At 33.5% G+C, this 19,457-nt stretch overlaps 1 non-coding gene across 1 annotated transcript; it reads left to right on the top strand.

Moving 5' to 3' along the window:
- The first annotated feature begins 12,263 nt into the window (after positions 1-12,263).
- On the top strand, positions 12,264-12,370 carry LOC121210370 (small nucleolar RNA R71). The gene has a single exon (XR_005905483.1). It is a non-coding gene; the product is annotated as a small nucleolar RNA R71 (small nucleolar RNA).
- Positions 12,371-19,457: the final 7,087 nt, after the last annotated feature.

The raw sequence follows: 19,457 nt of genomic DNA on the forward strand, positions 1-19,457 counted from the left end.
AATTCTTAAAATATGTTGTAAGTGACCTATCTTAATTGTCTGGTCAATAAAAGGTTTGGCACATTTCATACATCCATGAAATATTTCCCTTCCCAAAATACAAAAATTCCAAATAGTTCATTAATTCTTTAACAAATTCATAGTGATTAATCAAAGCAACTACATCACTATCAATGAAGTTTTGAATTTGCAAGAACAGTTGTGCATCATCTTTGAGCCTAACATGTTAGTAGGTGAACTGTCAACTAAGTGGTCATCTTTATCAATAATCCTTAAATAAATCCTAATGGTTTTGATCTAGTCCAAAAAGTTACACTGGTTCAACTTATGCTTTGTGTTCTTAGACATCAACTTAACCATCTCGCTTACAATAGTTTTTATATCAACCATTGTAAACAACTCAAAAAACTTAAAAGAACACTAATTGTTAAGCTTTCTAATCAAACTTCCAACCTCCAAAAAGACTTAAATAGTAGCTGAAATAGTGACAAAAACCTCAAAACACCTTCGACACCACCTCCAATCGACAACCCAACAACTAGGCTTTAGTCAGAACCCCAAGCCGACGTTGGCGTCAAAATCCAATAAGGAGAAGACCTCTTACGTGCCCCCACGCATTAGTACGTGGATGAAGGGTGTTGCTATTTGGCAGTGTGTGAGCCTGACATGTAATGTTTTAGTCTATCGGAAAGTGCAGATCGACTATTGGCATGGTGGCACTCCTTCCTATGCTAGCGGTGTAAAATAAAAGTCCTTTTAAAATTGACCCGCTGAAAAAATTCCTAATTCATTCGTGATTCAAGTGAAACACCAAACAAAAAAAAACCAAAAAAAAAAGGCTCTAGTACTATGTAAGCGAAATTCGAAGGTTCGGAAAACTAAAAAAGAGAAACTTATTTGGGTGAAAAAACTTACTTTTCATTCAACCCTAAAATAGACATTTATACAAGTTACATCTTAACATAAAAAGAAAAAAAATAAAAACAACCTATAACATATATTTACAGCTATACACTATATTCTTTAAAAATTAATATTGATTTCGCTTACGTTACCCAGTTGGCATCAATAAGAGCTTTGCATCCCACCCATCGTATTTAGGAAAAACTTCAAAAAAATGTGAAAAAAAAAGACATCCCACCCATCGTATTTAGGAAAAACTTCAAAAAAATGTGAAAAAAAAGACATATTTTGTCATCTACTTAATCACTAGTAGGGGTAAGAAAATCTCAATTCGACTTGAAAAACCTTTTCTTTTTTTTAAGTTCGAGTTAATAAAATTGTGTTATTCAATTTCAAAAATGAGAAAATTAGTTTCTCTGAACAAATTTTTTTAAATAATTCAAAATATTAAAAATATTTATAAAAAAACCAAAAATTAATAAAAATTATAAATAAAAATAAAGATTCTAAAAAAATTCTAAAGAATATATAAAAGAAAATTTTCAAAATAGTAATTTTGAAGACCTAATTAATTATCAATTCAAGTTTATGATACCCAAGTATCTTATTTTCTTTCTCTTATTTTACTTTGAAATAGCTTTCAAATATATATGGTCTCAAGTTTATGTACTCTAACATGAAAATAGTTATATTATAACAAAATTTTAATTTGTCATGCTTATTTTTTTATTTAACTCGAATAATTTCACTCGATTTGAATTTCATTTCACTCAACTGATTCAAAAAAAATAAATTGACTTAGGATGATAAAATAGGACTCGTCAACTGTAACATCCCTAACCCGATCTAGACATTATGGCCGAATCCGAAAGTATCACATAAAATGGGGTTGAAAACCGTTGCCGTTAACTTAAAACCATACAAGTTCATTAGCCCTTATCGCTATTATCAATTTCAAAGCTCTCATTCATTTAATCGGTTAGAGGTAAGACGTATTTGTAGCGAAAGCTTTTTTTAAAAAAATCGTTGTTTTTAGAAAACCGTTTAAGATTTTAGAAAACCCTCGCTTTTGGTAAAATCCGAGTTATATCGCGATTTGCAGTTATAAAATCATAAAATCACAGTATAACCTAAATTAAAAGAAAACAGTCCGTAAAGTCTGAATTACATAAAAAAAACCGATTAAACCAGAATATAAAAATTATATCTTGACCATAACCGGTTCAAATAGGTGGTCACCGAGGGGCTCCGCAACACCGATCCGCCTAAGACTGTGGATTACCTGTACAGAATAAACAGAAAAGAGTGAGTTTTCGCAAACTCAGTGTGTAACCCCACAGAATTAAACATGCACACAACTAGAAAATCAGAATCAGTCAGATACGGATTCGGGCTTAAGCCCGTTACAAATACAGATACAGATGTGCAAACAGAATCAGAAATCAGATATCCTACCCCCATCCTCTACACAATGTGGGATTTTAAACACCCACTCAGCCCTACACACCATGTTGTACCGATGCGGCACATAACAAAAATAATGCAGCCATGCTACCAGATAATAGGCGTAAATAGCCTTTCAGAACACTTCTTCCAATATACATCACCCCCTCTCCAATATCAGATACAGAAATATAAAAATACAGATAAACAGTCTAACATGCTCACATGCTTACATATTAGCGTATATAGATAACAGATATACAGATAACAATGCAAGTAGACATGCATCAGTATCCTAGTCAGTCTAGTATATCAAGTAATCAGATTATCAAGTTTAGGGTTTATTTAGCCCTTACCGACCCTACAGTAGGCCCATAGTCGTTTGGGACGACCCGTGCAACCTTAGGGAAAATTTCAGATAAATGGGCCCACACACCCAAATTGGCTCTGCCCGTGTGGTCCACAAGGCCTTGCCCAATAACCCACACGCCCATGCGGAATGCCCGTATGGCTCACACATCTAACTTGGCCTACCTGTGTGGCTCACACGGCCACAATCGAGCCACCACACGGTCGTGTCTTGCGTATGGTCATACCTTCGTCGATCACATAGTCGTGTCCTCACACACGGCCTTTCACATGGGTAACCATATGCCCGTATGGCATCGACAGTGGCCAATTTTGGCTTTTTTTGAAACCTCAATTTATGCGTTTTAGGTACACACCTGATAATGTTTTGTAGAGAAAACACTCCCGAACCTCACGGCACCTTCGATCAAACAACAGTAATTCCCACAGAACTAAGTCTCTGTCAAGCGATTTCGAGCCCCTGAATCCATTCAAATCGTAATAAAAAAGTTGCACAAGAGAGAGACAAGTTTGGAAGAAAATTGTATAGGAAAAAGAAGGAAAAGGCGAAAATTAACAGAGAAGAAAAGGAATAGGAGACTTTGGAGAAGAAACGTCAAGAATGTTTTCAGGAACAACTGTAACGCCCCTAACCTGAATCCATCACTGGAATAGAGTTACGGAGCATTACCGGAGTTACCGATTTATTTATCAGATATTTTATTTCATCTAACGTTTATATTGGGAACCAATTAAAATCAAACATATTGTCCCTTAAACGTACTTATTTTTCTCAACATGTTTTACTTGAATTTATTACTCGTCTCAATATACTTAATTTCCTTGTACAACGTATCAAAGATAATCACATATTTACATGTCATGATAAATATCATTCTCTTGTCATTTCTTCATAAACACAAATCAGATAATTCATTATATCGATATTTCATGCATTTAAAAATATAATTCAAGTTACACTAACTTACCTCGTTGCTTGTTTATGTTTATAATTTCATTAATATGATATCTTTTATTTTCTACGTTCAAGTCTCATATTCGAGTCATCCAGATTTTTATAAATAAATTTGATCGTCATTTTCATTTATTTCATGTTCTAATACATTCAATTAATGCTCTAAACAAAATTACCATTTTGCCCCTAAACTTTTAATTAATGACGATTTCATCCTTAGGCTCAAAAAAATAAAATTCTTGCAATTTAATCCTTATTTCCAGCCGTTATTCTCATACAAATTGATAACAACCCATGAATTCTATAAAATATCATAATTTTTCATAATTTCAACACTGTTCAATTCAATCCTTAAAACATGTTTTTCCGATTTTGAACTAAGTTAATAATTTCATTCAATTTTATAATTTTAAATAATAAAATAATCCATTTCATGCAAATTGTTCATTGATACGTGATATTCGTGACAGGTTTTAAATATTTATAATGAATCGTTCTTGAAACTAACTATTATCATGATGAAGGCAAGTGTACCTATCAAACAGTAGTATAGCTTTAGCAAGATCGGATTATCAAACCCAAAGGAACTAAAAGTACTAGTATTAACTTTCTTTTTTATTATCTAGCCTGAAAATAAAAGGGTTTTGTTTATCTAACTAATTAATTAAACTAAGAAATCACAGAAAATAAATTTTGGGAAAATACTTTTTGGGAAATTCGATTGATTAAGACAATACCTAAGGAAAAATCCACTTAGACTTCACTTGTTATTTGACTCTGAATCGGATGATTTATTCATTTAACTTGTTCCGTAGAGATCCTTAAGTTATATTATTATCTCTCTCGAGACTAACAACGTCTAACCCTAGATTGAAATTAACGCCCTAGGGTTGCATTAACTCGATCTATGGATCCCTTTATTAGGTTTCACCCTAATCCGGCAAAACCTATCTCTAGGCGCGCAACCAACTCCGCTTAACTATGAAAAATTTAATCTTAGATAGGGTCTATTCCTCCTCTGAATAAGACCTTAACTTGAATCAATATCCTGGAATATCAAAACAAGAATTAAGAACACATAATTAAGAATAAGTTAAATATTTATCATACAATTCAGATAATAATAACAAAATCTGTCTTAGGTTTCATTACCCTTAGGTATTTAGGGGTTTTAGTTCATACTAACGAAAGAACACATCTCAAAAGAATAAAAATAACAAAAAAATAAGAAAACCTAAGACTCCTGAGGGAATCTGAAGGGAGATCTTCAGTCTTGATGGTGAATCCGGCTTCTAAGATGGATCAATCAGCTTTCCTTGAGCAATTTCTTACTTCCTCCTGTGCGTCCCCCTCTTCTTCTCTTCTAGGGTGTATTATAGGCTTTGGAATGCCTGAGAGCCCTCAAAAGTGGCCATTTCCGAATAGGACTCTCCTTGGGCTCGACAGGGACACGCCCTTGTGACACGCCCGTGTGCAATTACTTCAAGCCGTAGTTAAACCTGTTCAATAGGCACAGGCGTGTGGTTTGCCCGTGTGAGTCGTGCTTCGATTCTGCCAAATTGACACGACCGTGTGGTCTACCATGTGAGGAAGTCCAGGTCGTGTTGATTTTGTACGTTGGCCTATTTTCTCTGTTTTTGGCCCATTTCTCTTTCCTTTCACTCTCCTATGCTCACCTAAGTATAACACATGAAATTAAAGGATTAGGAGCACCAAATTCACCATATCTAAGGAGAATTCATCCATAAAATGTGTTAAGCATGGGGTAAAAATATGTATAAATTACGGTTTATCAAATACCCCCACACTTAAGCATTTGCTTGTCCTCAAGCAAAATCCTCAACTCATAATCAAAATAAATTCTTCTCAACTTATAATTTCTATCGATAATATCTCAAAATAATCCATAGGTAATCATACATTGAAAATTCAACTGAAAGAACATCTAAGTTTCAAACATTCCAAGTTGAGCATTTTATCATGAAAACATAAGTGTCTCCCATCATCTAAGTAATTACCTTTGATTGAAAATATCACAGAGTTTCACATTCTCACTAAAGATTCACTCAAATTACTCGAGGTGTTTAAGGACAATAAATGAAACACTCAATAGTCAATAATGAAAAGTCATTACCATAGGCTTGCATGAAAATCAAATCTCCACCACTATAAATTGAGATGAAACATCAATCAAAAGGTCTTTAGAAGGTTGTAAAGTGGCTTTGGTTAGAGGTTGTGGTCACAAACTGAAAGAAAGGGTTAGAATCGAGATTGAATTGAAAAATTGCCTAACTAGAAAAATGACTAGTCATCAATTGCATACAACAGAGCATTTTCTCAGAATATGGAATTTAACTTCTTTAGCTCAGAAGATCACTACTACTAATATGAATACATGTTTTTTTTTTTACAAAATAGAATAAAACATAGCTAAGCAACTATTCCAACTCAAATCTCGACAAAAATAGGGATCAAATTAATTTAGGGGATTTCAACAATAATGAGTTATGGGTTAATATTGAGGGTAAATTAATGGATGAGTTGTTCGGCTCAGGGGTTTCACTAAGGGTTAATTGTGAATGTAGGTTTTTATGGAGTGAATCAGTTAAACCTAAGTGCCTTTATAATTTTGACATATCAAATCAAATTGTGTGGTCTTGACATGCATAATCAAGTAAGTTCTAGAATAACAATTCAATACTGACGCCCTCATAATGAAAGTGAGCATGAAAGAAATAGTAGATGCTCTAAAGGCTCACGATCTCACAAAAATTATGGCTTTTTGATGTTTAAACTTGTGAATTCCAACTCAAGAGAATACCTAAACTTAGGGAAACAACCTAAAAGTTTTTAATTCTTCAAAAATCAACTTATCATGCTTGATTCCCTAATGTCTTAAAGTTTAAAGAATCAATGCATAAATGCCTATGTTTTAATTCAAGATATATCAATAAACATTATAAACTAATAAGAATTCATTCTAATAATGATATGAGAAGATTGCATAAGAATAAAACAAAATTCAGGGATTTTTCTAATATAGATGTAAGTAACCCCCCACACTTAAGATGTACATTGTCCTAAATATACAAAGATAGATATATTGACAAATATAAGTTCATAAGATAGGGAGAGAAGTGAAACTTCCTAGGTTTAAAATGGATAAAATTTCTGGATTAGTGAGAGCGAGTATTCGAAATAAAGCTGGAGGGCAAGCATGATTCTGAAGGATAAAAGGAGAATTGAGGGAATAATCTGATAGTAATAAAAAAGATAAGCCGTGTTTAAAAAAATGAGACTTCAAATAAATTAGAGTAAAAAAAAAGGTAAAAGGAAATAAAATAAAAGAGATAATCTAATTTTAAAAGTGGCACGGTCGTGTCCCACTCCCGTGTGGTATGTGTCCAGACCGTGTTTGTCGAGAATTGAGGGATCATCACATGGCCTCAGGACACGCCCGTGTGTCTGGGTCGTGTGGCTGCATGATTGTGTTGCACGACCGTGTGCGATGTGGTTCGCTTCTCCTACCCATGCGCACGCCCGTGTTATTTTAACAGTTTTGAGCACGAGTGTGAGGCACGGGCGTGTCGAGCGCCCGTGTTGTTTTGACAGTTTCGCCTACGATCATGTCACATAGTCGTGGCAACTTATCGCAGCCCTGTGTTGGGAAAAAGCTTTTTGCCCTATTTGCACACGGTCGTATCGCACGGTCGTGTCATTACCCGTGGTGTAGGCACGGCATAAGGCACGCCCGTGTGTCTGGCCGTGTGGTTTTGGAAAGCCTGTGTTCAATGATTTGGTTAGTGTGTTAGATTTTAAAAACTAAAATTTAAAGAAATTAATATTGTTAGCACTCGGGTTGCCTCCCGAGAAGCGCTTATTTAAAGTCTAAGCTAGACTTTACCATGTGAGTATACTTAAGGAGGTTCGTGGAGTCGTAGCTCCTCCCTGTCATCTTTAAATTTCTCACCGTTGTAAGGTTTGAGGCGATGTCCATTTACTTTGAAAGTACTTTGCGATGGGTGACTTACTTCTACAGTGCCGTATGGGAAAACTGTTTTGACTACGAACGGACCTGACCATCATGATTTAAGCTTCCCAGGGAACAATTTGAGTCTCAAGTTATATAATAGTACAAGATCTCTAACTTCAAATTGTTTATTTTGTTTTAACCGAGCATCAGGACATCGTTTCGTTGCTTCCTTGTATAGTCTTGAATTTTCATATGCATAGGTTCACCATTCGTCTAACTCGTTTAACTGCATCAACCTATTTTCACCTGCAAGTTTGGGATCAAAGTTTAGAAATTTTATAGCCCAGGATGCTTTGTGTTCTAACTCAAATGGTAAATGACAACTTTTTCCATAAAAGAGTTTGTATGGTGATGTTCCTATGGGGGTTTTAAAAGCAATTCTATAAGCCCATAATGTGTCATCTACTTTCATTGTCCAATCTTTCCTGTTTAATCCTACCATCTTTTCTAGGATGCGTTTAAGTTCTCGATTTGCCACTTCGACTTGGCCACTAGTTTGAGGGTGGTAAGGGGTAGCTGTTCGGTGGTAAACTCTATATTTCTAGAGGGTCTTTTCAAATTGGGCGTTACAGAAATGAGTCCCCCTATTGCTGATGATTAATCTTGGTGCTCCAAATCGAGAGAAAAGTTTTTTAAGAAAACATACCACTATTCTAGATTCATTTGTAGGCAGAGCTTGGGCTTCAACCCATTTAGACATATAATAGACAGCTACTAAGATGTGTTTATTCCCAAATGAACTAGGGAATGGACCCAAGAAGTCGATACTGCAAATATCGAATATTTCACATGAAAGCATATATGTCTGGGGCATTTCATCACGGTTGGAGATATTACCTGTCCTTTGGCATTTGTCACAAGAAATAACGTACCTGTTGGCATCTTTGAATAAGGTGGGCCAATAAAAACCTGATTCAAGTATTTTATGTGCGGTCTTATTTCCACCGTAATGTCCTCCAGCTGGTCCTGAGTGGCAATGTTACAAGATTTTTGATGTTTCTGTTCTTGTAACGCATCACCGAATGACTTGATCTGCACATATACAGAAAAGAAAAGGATCTTCCCAAAAGTAGTTTTTCACATCAATAAAGAATTGTTTCTTTTGCTGATGTGTCAACCCTTTTGGGATAACGTTAGCGGCTAAAAAATTCGCGATGTCTGCAAACCAAAGTACCTCCGAGTCAGAAATAGCAAAAAATTGTTCTTCAGGGAATGAATCATTTATTTCCACTTCATCTAGCTCTTTAGTACTTGAATTTTCAAGCCTGGATAAATGATCAGCTGCGAGATTTTCTGCCCCTTTCTTATCTTGAATCTCCAAGTCGAATTCCTGCAATAACAAAATCCATCGAATGAGTCGAGGTTTTGCATCAGTCTTAGTTAACAGGTAGCGAAGGGCAGAATGGTCAGTATAAATGATAACTTTAGACAATATTAGATATGGCCTAAATTTATCAAATGCAAAAACCACAGCTAACAATTCTTTCTCCGTGGTGGTGTAGTTCTCCTGTGTGGCTGTCAAAGTTTTGCTAGCATAATACATAGGTTGAAAGTGCTTGTCCCTTCGCTGTCCTAAAATTGCACCTACTACAAAGTCACTCGCATCACACATTAGTTCAAAAGGTAAATTCCAATCAGGTGCTATTATAATTGGAGCATTAATCAATTTATCCTTTAGAGTATTAAATACTTCTAAACATTCTTGATCAAAATTAAAGAGCATATCTTTTTTCTAGTAATTTGGTCAAAGACTTAGCTATTTTAGAAAAATCTTTAATAAATCTTCTATAAAACCTAGCATGTCCTGAAAAACTTCTAATAGCCTTAACCAAACTAGGAGGAGGTAATTTTTCAATGATTTGGATTTTAGATTTATCAACATCAATCCCTTTACTAGAAATTTTATGTCTTAACGTAATACCTTCTTGAACCATAAAGTGACATTTTTCCTAGTTAAATACAAGGTTCGTTTCCTCACATCTTATTAGAACTCGTTTTAAATTTTTAAGGCAATGATGGAAAGAGTTACTGAATTTCGAGAAATCATCCATAAATACCTCCATGATATCTTCTACAAGTTCGTCAAAGATGGTCATCATGCAGCGCTAGAACGTAGCAAGAGCATTACATAATCCAAAGGGCATTCTTCGATAAGCAAATGTACTGTATGGACATTCGAATGTCATTTTTTCCTGATCTTCATGAACTACTGGGATTTGAAGATAGCTAGATAGTCCATCTAAGAAGCAGTAGTACATGTGCCCTGATAGTCTTTCCAACATTTGGTCAATGAATGGCAACGGGAAGTGATGTTTTCTCGTGGCATCATTTAGCTTCCTATAGTTAATGCAAACTCTCCAACCTGTGACTGCCCTAGTTGGAATTAGTTCATTATTCTCATTGGCTACCACAGTCATGCCTCCTTTCTTAAGAACAACCTGCACTGGACTTACCTAAGAACTGTCAGAAATAGGATAAATAATTCCAGCATTTAGAAGTTTAATTACCTCGGCTTTAACAACTTTCTTCATGTTGGGGTTCAGTTGTCTTTAAGCTTGCACACATGGTTTATATTCATCTTCCATTAAAATTTTGTGGGTACAAAAAGAAGGGCTGATCCCTTTAATGTCAGAAATTTTCCAAGCTATGGCCTTTTTATGTTCTTTTAATACTTGGATTAATTCATATTTCTCATTGGGTTGCAAGTTAGAAGAAATAATAACTGGTAATGTAGAATTATTTCCAAGGAATGCGTATTCCAAGTGATTTGGTAATTGTTTGAGTTCCAGTTTGGGAGGTTCTTCAATAGAGGGTTTTTACTTAAAATCATCGCTCTTTTTAATGTCCTCATATTCTGCTTGTCTTTGGGAAGATTCATTGAAGTTCGGTTTAGCTTTTATTTTACCTGTCTCAGAATCATCGTCATCTATCTCCTCTCCTTGGGCATGGCACAGTCCCAACATGTCTTTATGTATGATTTCCTGAAAAGAATCTTGAGCAGCATGATCAATAGAGTCAATAAAATAACATGAGTCATCCTGTTCCCTAGAAAATCTCATGACATCATAAATTTTAAAAACAATTTCTTCGTCACCTATTCTAAGTACCATTTTACAATCACCCACAACAAGAACAGCCCTAGCAGTGGCTAAAAATGGACGTCCTAAGATTAAAGGCACTTCAACATCTTCATCCATATCAAGCCCAACAAAGTCAGCAGGGAATAAAAATTTATCTACTTTTACAAGTATGTCCTCTATAATACCCCTAGGATATTTAACAGATCTATCAGCTAGTTGAATACTCATCCTAGTGGGTTTAAGTTCCTCCAGACCAAGTTGTTTAAACATTTTATATGGCATCAAATGAATGCTAGCACTTAAATCAGCTAGTGCATTATCAACGTTAAAACTACCAATTAAGCAGGGTATAGTCAAACTTCCTAGAACTTTTAGTTTGGTTGACAGTTTGTTTTGGAGTATAGCCGAGCATTCCTCGTTAAGTTCCACAGTAGATAAGTCTTCAAACTTCCTTTTGATTGTTAGGAGCTCCTTTAAAAATTTTGCGTATGTAGGCATCTGCGATATAGCTTCAACAAAAGGTAAGTTAATATGTAGTTGTTTAAATAGTTCAAGGAATTTACCAAATTATGCATCCATGCGGTCTTTCTTAAACTTTTCTGGGTATGGGATTGGTGGTTTATATTCCTTCGGCATTGGATTGTCATTGCTTTCGGGTTTTACCTCCTCTCATTTGCTTCTGTCAGCTTCTTGTTGTGGCTTCTTTTCCGATTCAGCTAACACTTTCCCACTCATCAGTGTAACTGCTTTCACATGTGCTTTTGGATTGGGTTCGGTGTTACTAGGTAGATTTCCTGGTGGTCTTTCTGAAATAATCTTAGCCAGCTATCCAATTTGAGTTTCGAGCCCTTGGATCGATGCTTGTTGATTTTTGAGTGCCGTCTCAGTATTTTGAAAACGAGTCTCTGACACCAAGATGAATTTGGTCAGCATCTCTTCAAGGCTCGACTTTTTCTTCTACTGGTATGGTGGTTGCAGAAAGCCCGGAGGGGGTGGTGGTTTTTTATTTCCTTGGCCTCCCCATGAAAAATTTGGGTGATTCCTCCAACCTGCATTGTAAGTATTGCTATAAGGATTGTTTTGAGATTGAGGATTATTACCCATGTAATTTAACTGCTCGTTCTCCATGTTGTGGCCACAAGGTGGGTATTCTGAATTGTTCGATCCACCTCCACTTGCTTCGCACTGCATTACTGGGTAAACCTGTGAAGAACTAAGAAAACCATCAATTTTCTTATTCAAGATTTCTACCTGATTAGAGAGCATGGTGATCGAATCGACGTTATAAACATCAGTTGTTTTCGTTGGCTTTGTCCTCATGACTTGCCACTGATAGTTATTCAGTGACATCTTCTCTATAAACTCATAAGCATCCTCAGGTGTTTTATTATTGATAGTTTTGCCAGCAGCTGCGTCAACCATTTGTTGAGTCGAAGGATTCAGGCCATTATGAAAGGTTTGAACCTGTAGCCAGAGTGGTAACCCATGGTGAGGGCATCTTCGCAAAAGGTCCTTATATCTCTCCCATGCATCGTAGAATGTTTCAAAATCCATCTGCACAAAAGAAGAGATATCATTACGAAATTTAGCCGTTTTAGCCGGCGGAAAATATTTTAATAGAAACTTTTCGGTCATTTGTTCCTAAGTAATAATTGACCCTCATGGTAACGAGTTCAACCGTTATTTAGCTTTGTTCCTCAATGAAAAAGGAAACAACCGAAGACGTATGGCATCGTCAGAAGCGCCACTGATTTTAAATGTATCGCAGAATTCCAGGAAATTTGCCAAATGAGCATTTGGATCCTCATCCTGCAAACCATCAAACTGAACAAACTGTTGTATCATTTGAATTGTGTTAGGTTCCATTTCAAAATTATTTGCGGCAATAGTAGGTCTAACTATACTCGATTCAGTTCCTGTTAAAGTAGATTTAGCATAATCATACATAGTGCATAGAGTAGGATTCTGATTTACTGGATTAACAGCAATCGCAAGAGGTATCAGGTTTTCCTGATTTTCAGCCATCTCCTCGGTTGTGGTTTGAATATCGTCTTCTTGCTCGTTCTCTGTGTATCTTAAGCTTCACCTTATTTCTCTTTGGTTTCTGCGAACTATGCGATCAATCTCACTATCAAAAAGTAATGGTCCTGACGGGTTTCTTCTAGTCATAAACTATAAGAACCTACCAGAAAAAAGGAAAAAGAAGAATTAGTAATAAAAATTAGAATAAAATTTAAATTGCAGTAAAATTAAATGGCTAAAGTAATAAAAACCGAGTGTTCCTAATATCTTATTTCCCTGGCAACGGTGCCAAAAACTTGATACGTGATATTCGTGACAGGTTTTAAATATTTATAATGAATCGTTCTTGAAACTAACTATTATCACGTTGAAGGCAAGTGTACCTATCGAACAGTAGTATGGCTTTAGCAAGACCGGATTATCGAACCCAAAGGAACTAAAAGTACTAGTATTAACTTTCTTTTTATTATCTAGCCTGAAAATAAAAGGGTTTTGTTTATCTAACTAATTAATTAAACTAAGAAATCACAGAAAAGAAATTTTGGGAAAATACTTTTTGGGAAATTCGATTGATTAAGACAATACCTAAGGAAAAATCCACCTAGACTTCACTTGTTATTTGACTCTGAATCGGACGATTTATTCATTCAACTTGTTCCGTAGAGATCCCTAAGTTATATTATTATCTCTCTTAAGACTAACAACGTCTAACCGTAGATTGAATAATTGAAATCTCTTTCTAATTAACGCCCTAGGGTTGCATTAACTCGATCTATGGATCCCCTTATTAGGTTTCACCCTAATCCAGCAAAATCTTGTCACCCTATCTCTAGGTGTGCAACCAACTCCGCTTAACTATAAAAAATTTACTCTTAGACAGGGTCTATTCCTCCTCTGAATAAGAGCTTAACTTGAATCAATATCCTGGAATATCAAAACAAGAATTAAGAACACATAATTAAGAATAAGTCAAATATTTATCATACAATTCAGATGGTAATAACAAAATCCGTCTTAGGTTTCATTCCCCTTAGGAGTTTAGGAGTTTTAGTTCATACTAATGAAAGAACACATCTCAAAAAAATAAAAATAACAAAACATAAGAAAACCCAAGACTCCTGAGGGAATCTGAAGGGAGATCTTCAGTCTTGATGGTGAATTCGGCTTCTGAGATGGATCAATCGGTTTTCCTTGAGCAATTCCTTGCTTCCTCCTGTGCGTCCCCCTCTTTTCCTCTTCTAGGGTGTATTTATAGGCTTTGGAATGCCTAAGAGCCCTCAAAAGTGGCCTTTTCCGAATAGGACTCTGCTTGGGCTCGACAGGGACACGCCCGTGTGCGATTACTTCAGGCCGTGGTCAAGCCTATTAAATAGGCACGGGCGTGTGGTCTACCCGTATGAATCGTGCTTCGATTCTGTCAAATTGACACGGCCGTGTGGTCTACCCGTGTGAGGAAGTTCAAGCCGTGTTGATGTCGTACGTTGTCTCATTTTCTCCGTTTTTGGCCCGTTTCTCGTTCTTTTCACTCTCCTATGCTCATCTAAGTATAAAACATGAAATTAATGGATTAGGACCACCAAATTCACCATATCTAAGGAGAATTCATCCATAAAATGTGTTAAGCATGGGGTAAAAATATGTATAAATTACAGTTTATCATTCATTTATAACATTTTTACAAAATTACCTATAAAGTTTTACTTTTATTCAATTTAGTCCCTGAGCCTAAAATATGCAAATTAGCCATGCTAGCTGAATATTCATACATATTTTTCTCCTCCTTCTCTCCATTCCACATCCTATATTTATATAACATGCTATAGGTAACATTATCAATAATTTCACTATTTACTTATATGTATTTTCAAAACTGTCCATTTGCGTCATAGTCACTAAATTATTTATATCTTGAACTGTAGAACTCAAAATTAAGATCCACTAATTTTATATGAAACTAGACTTATGCATCTTCTTACCATAAAATTTTCATAATTCTTGGTTTAGCCAATAAGTACAGTTTATTTTTTAAAATTCACCCTTATTCTGCTATCTGATAGTTTCGACCATTCTTTACTAAAAATTAATTAACTCATTTTATAAGATTTATATGATGTTCTTGTTTGTTTCTATTTAAAATATACTCATTCATGATTTTAAACATATAACTTTAAGAACCTAATTGTTTTTTTCCATTTTTTTATGATTTTCCAAATTCAGAACAGGGTAACCCGAAATTATTCTAACCTTATCTCACTAAATTTATTATATCTCACAATTCACGATTTTATTTCTTCACCGTTTCTTCTATAAGAAACTAGACTCAATAAGCTTTAATTCCATATTTTTTTCATCCTCTAATTAGATTTCTATAATCTATGGTGATTTTTCAAAGTTATCCTACTGCTGCTGAAAACTGTTTTAGTGCAAGATGTTTATTTACTATGTTTATAACACCCTTATTTTCTTTCTCTACACTATTTCTCATTACTTTCTCTTATTTTCTCTTCACTAACATATCAAGAACATAAGACCATATATAAGAAAACTCTACATTAACATCAATTTCATGTTTTTTTCAATAATATTAATCTTAAAAATGTATTGAAATCTTGATGTTCTTACTTTGTTCCATTGATTTCAATCTTTAACTTGATTTTCTCTCTCCTTCAGCTTCCTTTTCTTGAATCCAACCTGATATTCTAACTTCCCATAGTTTCCTTAACATTTTTATCTCTTGGTAGTCATGGAAATTCTTTTGATTTTTGGGTGAAAATGGTGAATTTTTGGTAGAATGACCAAATTGTAAAGATGATGGATGGTGTGTGTGTATTTTTTTTTCCACACACACACATATATATATAGACTAAATAAAATAATAAAATATCTTATTAAAATATTAAATAAATAAGAATTATCTAATTAAATAATTATAAAATATCACCAACATCACATTACTTTCTAGATTTTTCCCTCTTCCAATTGACCATTTTGCCCTCCGTGATCTTTTAAAATTCCATTCTTGAGTCATCACTTAATTTGGTAAAATTACAATTTAGTCCCTTATAATTCTTCACCTATTCAATTTGGTCCTAATTCATCAATTTTCCTTCGTTTTTAAATCATTCCACCCTTAAAATATTTGCACTATTAGTCCTTCAACTTTTTCATATTTACACTTTAATCCCTCAAATTTTTAGTATTTACTCTTGGGCCACAAAACTTTTCTCACTTTTACAATTTAGTCCTTTCTTGAATCAATATGTCATAATATACTTCCCAGTGACATAACTCAATTTTCTTCTTCTTGTCACTTTATTTCCTTATTTTACTATATTAAGGATAATATCTTACTGTAGAAATTTTCAGGGTGTTACAAAAACGGCAAGAAAGAAAAACAAAAATAAATTCAAAAGGATATTCTCCCCAACTTCCCATTACTACATAATCTCAACCTCCTCAAACTTTCAGTACAACCGAAACTCTATCAGTCAACTGAACAAAAAACTTAACATTCACACTCACGCAGGATTTAAACACAAGACCTCCACACACTAACTCCCTTACCACTTGAATCAACAAGCTCATTCTAATTTGATTTTGCAAATAATTAAATATAAGCCCACAGAGCAAGAATAGGGCTCAAGTTAGAAAAATACCAAAATTTACTAAAGCCAAAGCTTGAACTCATAACCTCTTAAACACTCTCAGAATACTTAACCACTAAAGCAGACAAATATTTGTATCAAGTATTCATAGATGCAAAACCTAAAACTTGGGCCGTTACATCAACTTGACTAATTCGAAATTTTTTCACTTAATTTGACTCAATTCGATTAATCATTCACCCCTAATCGTTGGTATTTTTATTTACATGTCATAATTTATAAAGTATAAATATTTAAAAAATTTTAAGTGGGAAAAAAAGAAGAAGCTTGAAGTCCTATCAGAATTGGCCTGAAAATGCAAATCATCAGTAGGCCATGATTTTGTCCGAGTGTGAACATTATTAGCTGATATGTGTTTCAGATAGAGGTGTTCGTGACTTGGTGTATTCCATGATGGCCCATAAAAAAGTTAGTATCAAGTTTAATCCCTAAAGTTTATATATTGATTAATGGACAGATTTGTTAATTTTCCAACACATGATAAAATACATGCGGCATATTTATAAAAAAAAATATTTACTCTTTTATTTTCATTTAGGATTTTGCTTAAACTAAATCATTAAAAGAAAAACTTTTTCCTAAAGGCGAAATCAGATTTTTTTTATGATTTTGTTTAGAGTTTTAGGCTCAATTTGTTTCACTAAAAATAATTTTCAGAAAATAATTTCTGAAAAATAATTTACATTTCTGGAAAAACTAATATTTTCTAGCCTTTGGATGAATCTGTGTAAAATATTTTTTGTTATTTGACAAATTTCCTGAAAATATTTCATAAAAATTATTTTCAATGAAACAAACATACATTTGAGATTATGATAAGTAGTGAATTGATTACAAAGTGATGTTAAGATGAAATTTTAATAAATAATGAATCTTCATGATGTTAAGGATTAAATTGTAAACTTTGTGAAATTTATAATTGAAACAAGAGAAGTGATATGCATGAAAATTCGTCATGTGAAATGAGATATTATAATGAATTATTTGATTAAAGTGTTTATATAGTGAAAAATAAATTACATGGCAATAGGGGCTAAATTGAAAATTGTACAGAAGTTTAAGTATGAAACAATTTAATATGTGAATAAGAAAATTATGGTAAAATTTTAATTAATGTGTTATGAGATGATGAAATATGCATAAAGTATTGTAAAAGTGAAATTGTGGAAACATGTGGAATTTTTATAATAACAAGGACTAAATTGTTAAACTTGAAAAAAATATGTGGATGAAATAATAGAAGTGAAATACATAAAAATTTGATATGTGAAACAAGATATTAAGATAAATTATGTGATTAAAATGTAACAAGAAAGAAAATTGATTTAATATAATTAATTAGTGAATATTGAACTTTTATGACAAAAAGGGACTAAATTGAAAAGTTTAGAAAGTTTATAAGAATTTTTTTGATAAGTGAAGAATGTAGTAGAGAACGTAACATCCTAGTGCTTTGACCCGATGTTTGGGTCAGGTATGGGGGTGTTACAGTGAATAGAGCCTTATCATTTTGCAAAATGTCTTACGGAATAAATTTTGATAAGACATTTTACGGGAATAAGGGAATAATTTTTACGTTGGCTAGAAAATTTTTTTACGTTGACCATCCTATTTTACTTGAAACAAACATCGAAAAAGGCTAAAACTATTTTCCTAAAAACTTTTATACTAAAACAAACAAATCCTTATCACATTTGTTGTATTAGGTCAAAGATGTATTTTCTATCACAAGAGCAAGAAACTGTATAGAGACTCATCGCATGATATCATTGATGGCTGAGAGTACCATTAATTGAATAAGACGTGTTAATGTATTGAGATTTTTCTTTATTCCCAATTTAGGCAAGGAAATCTTATTCAAGCAATGAAAACTCTTTTCCTCCGTCATAAAGTTTAGGTTTTCTACCTTTCAAGACATAGTTTAGTAAGAGACTCTCCTCGGCTGTTTTCTTTATTCTTTGTAGCCAAGTATGTGATTTTCTTGATTTTTGTCTATAAAAGACATTTATTTCCAATTTGCTTATACATTTTTATAAAAGGATTGAAATTTCGATTAAAAAAATTCTTATTAACAGGAACGTTTGTTTAAAAAATATAATAAAAATTCAAAGGAAAAAATTATTTAATACATATGTATGAATAGAAGAAGCTAGTCTATTAACCTGATGTATATATATTTAACATGAGCAAGGGAAGCTAGTATTCTAACACAAGGTATAAATAGTCCAATGTTGGTTAAATATATTACAAATAATGTAATATATTATTATAATTGTGTGACTTGAATTTCGTTTATCCAACTTGAAAATTTGAAGATACAACTTATTTGTTAAAAAAATAAAATAGAGGTAAATTTGAGGATATGTGAGTATGGACTATACTGAACAAATTAAATTTGTATAGAATTATACTTCTTTCTATTAGACAAATTGTTTAACCTTTTACAAACTGTGCATAGTAGCAAACTTCTTGTATTGTTATTTTCCAATATTAGTGAATTTTTTTTCATTTACTCATGATTTTTTCTGATAAAAATTTTTCACGTAAAATGTGTTCTTATTTGTTCATTTTAATTACTTTGTGATCATTTCTACTACCATTATCAACGTATATTATACTTTGATAGGTTAAGATATTCGGGTATGAAATATTTTTGCCTTTAATGAGCTTTGAAAATTATCACCGTCTTTAGCTAAACCTACCTTGTGATTTGGTAAACTATGAAAGAGTGTTTTTATACTACAAATGAACAAGAAGAATGACTCATACCTTAAGATAGTAAAGTTTGCATTAGGTAAACTATCAGTTGTATAGGTTTTTGGTCATTTTCTGTCGGTCTTGTACGGGATTTAAAACCCCTTTTAAATTAATAAAATTTACGGCTTTCTTATAGGCTATAAGGTAACTTAACCATGCAATTAATAATTACATCCCTATCATACCAAAAGCAAAATTCAAACACAGATTCCTACGGCCATTCTTCCATT

The sequence above is a fragment of the Gossypium hirsutum genome, chromosome A11 (assembly GCF_007990345.1).
Source record: "Gossypium hirsutum isolate 1008001.06 chromosome A11, Gossypium_hirsutum_v2.1, whole genome shotgun sequence".
Classification (NCBI taxonomy): domain Eukaryota; kingdom Viridiplantae; phylum Streptophyta; class Magnoliopsida; order Malvales; family Malvaceae; genus Gossypium; species Gossypium hirsutum.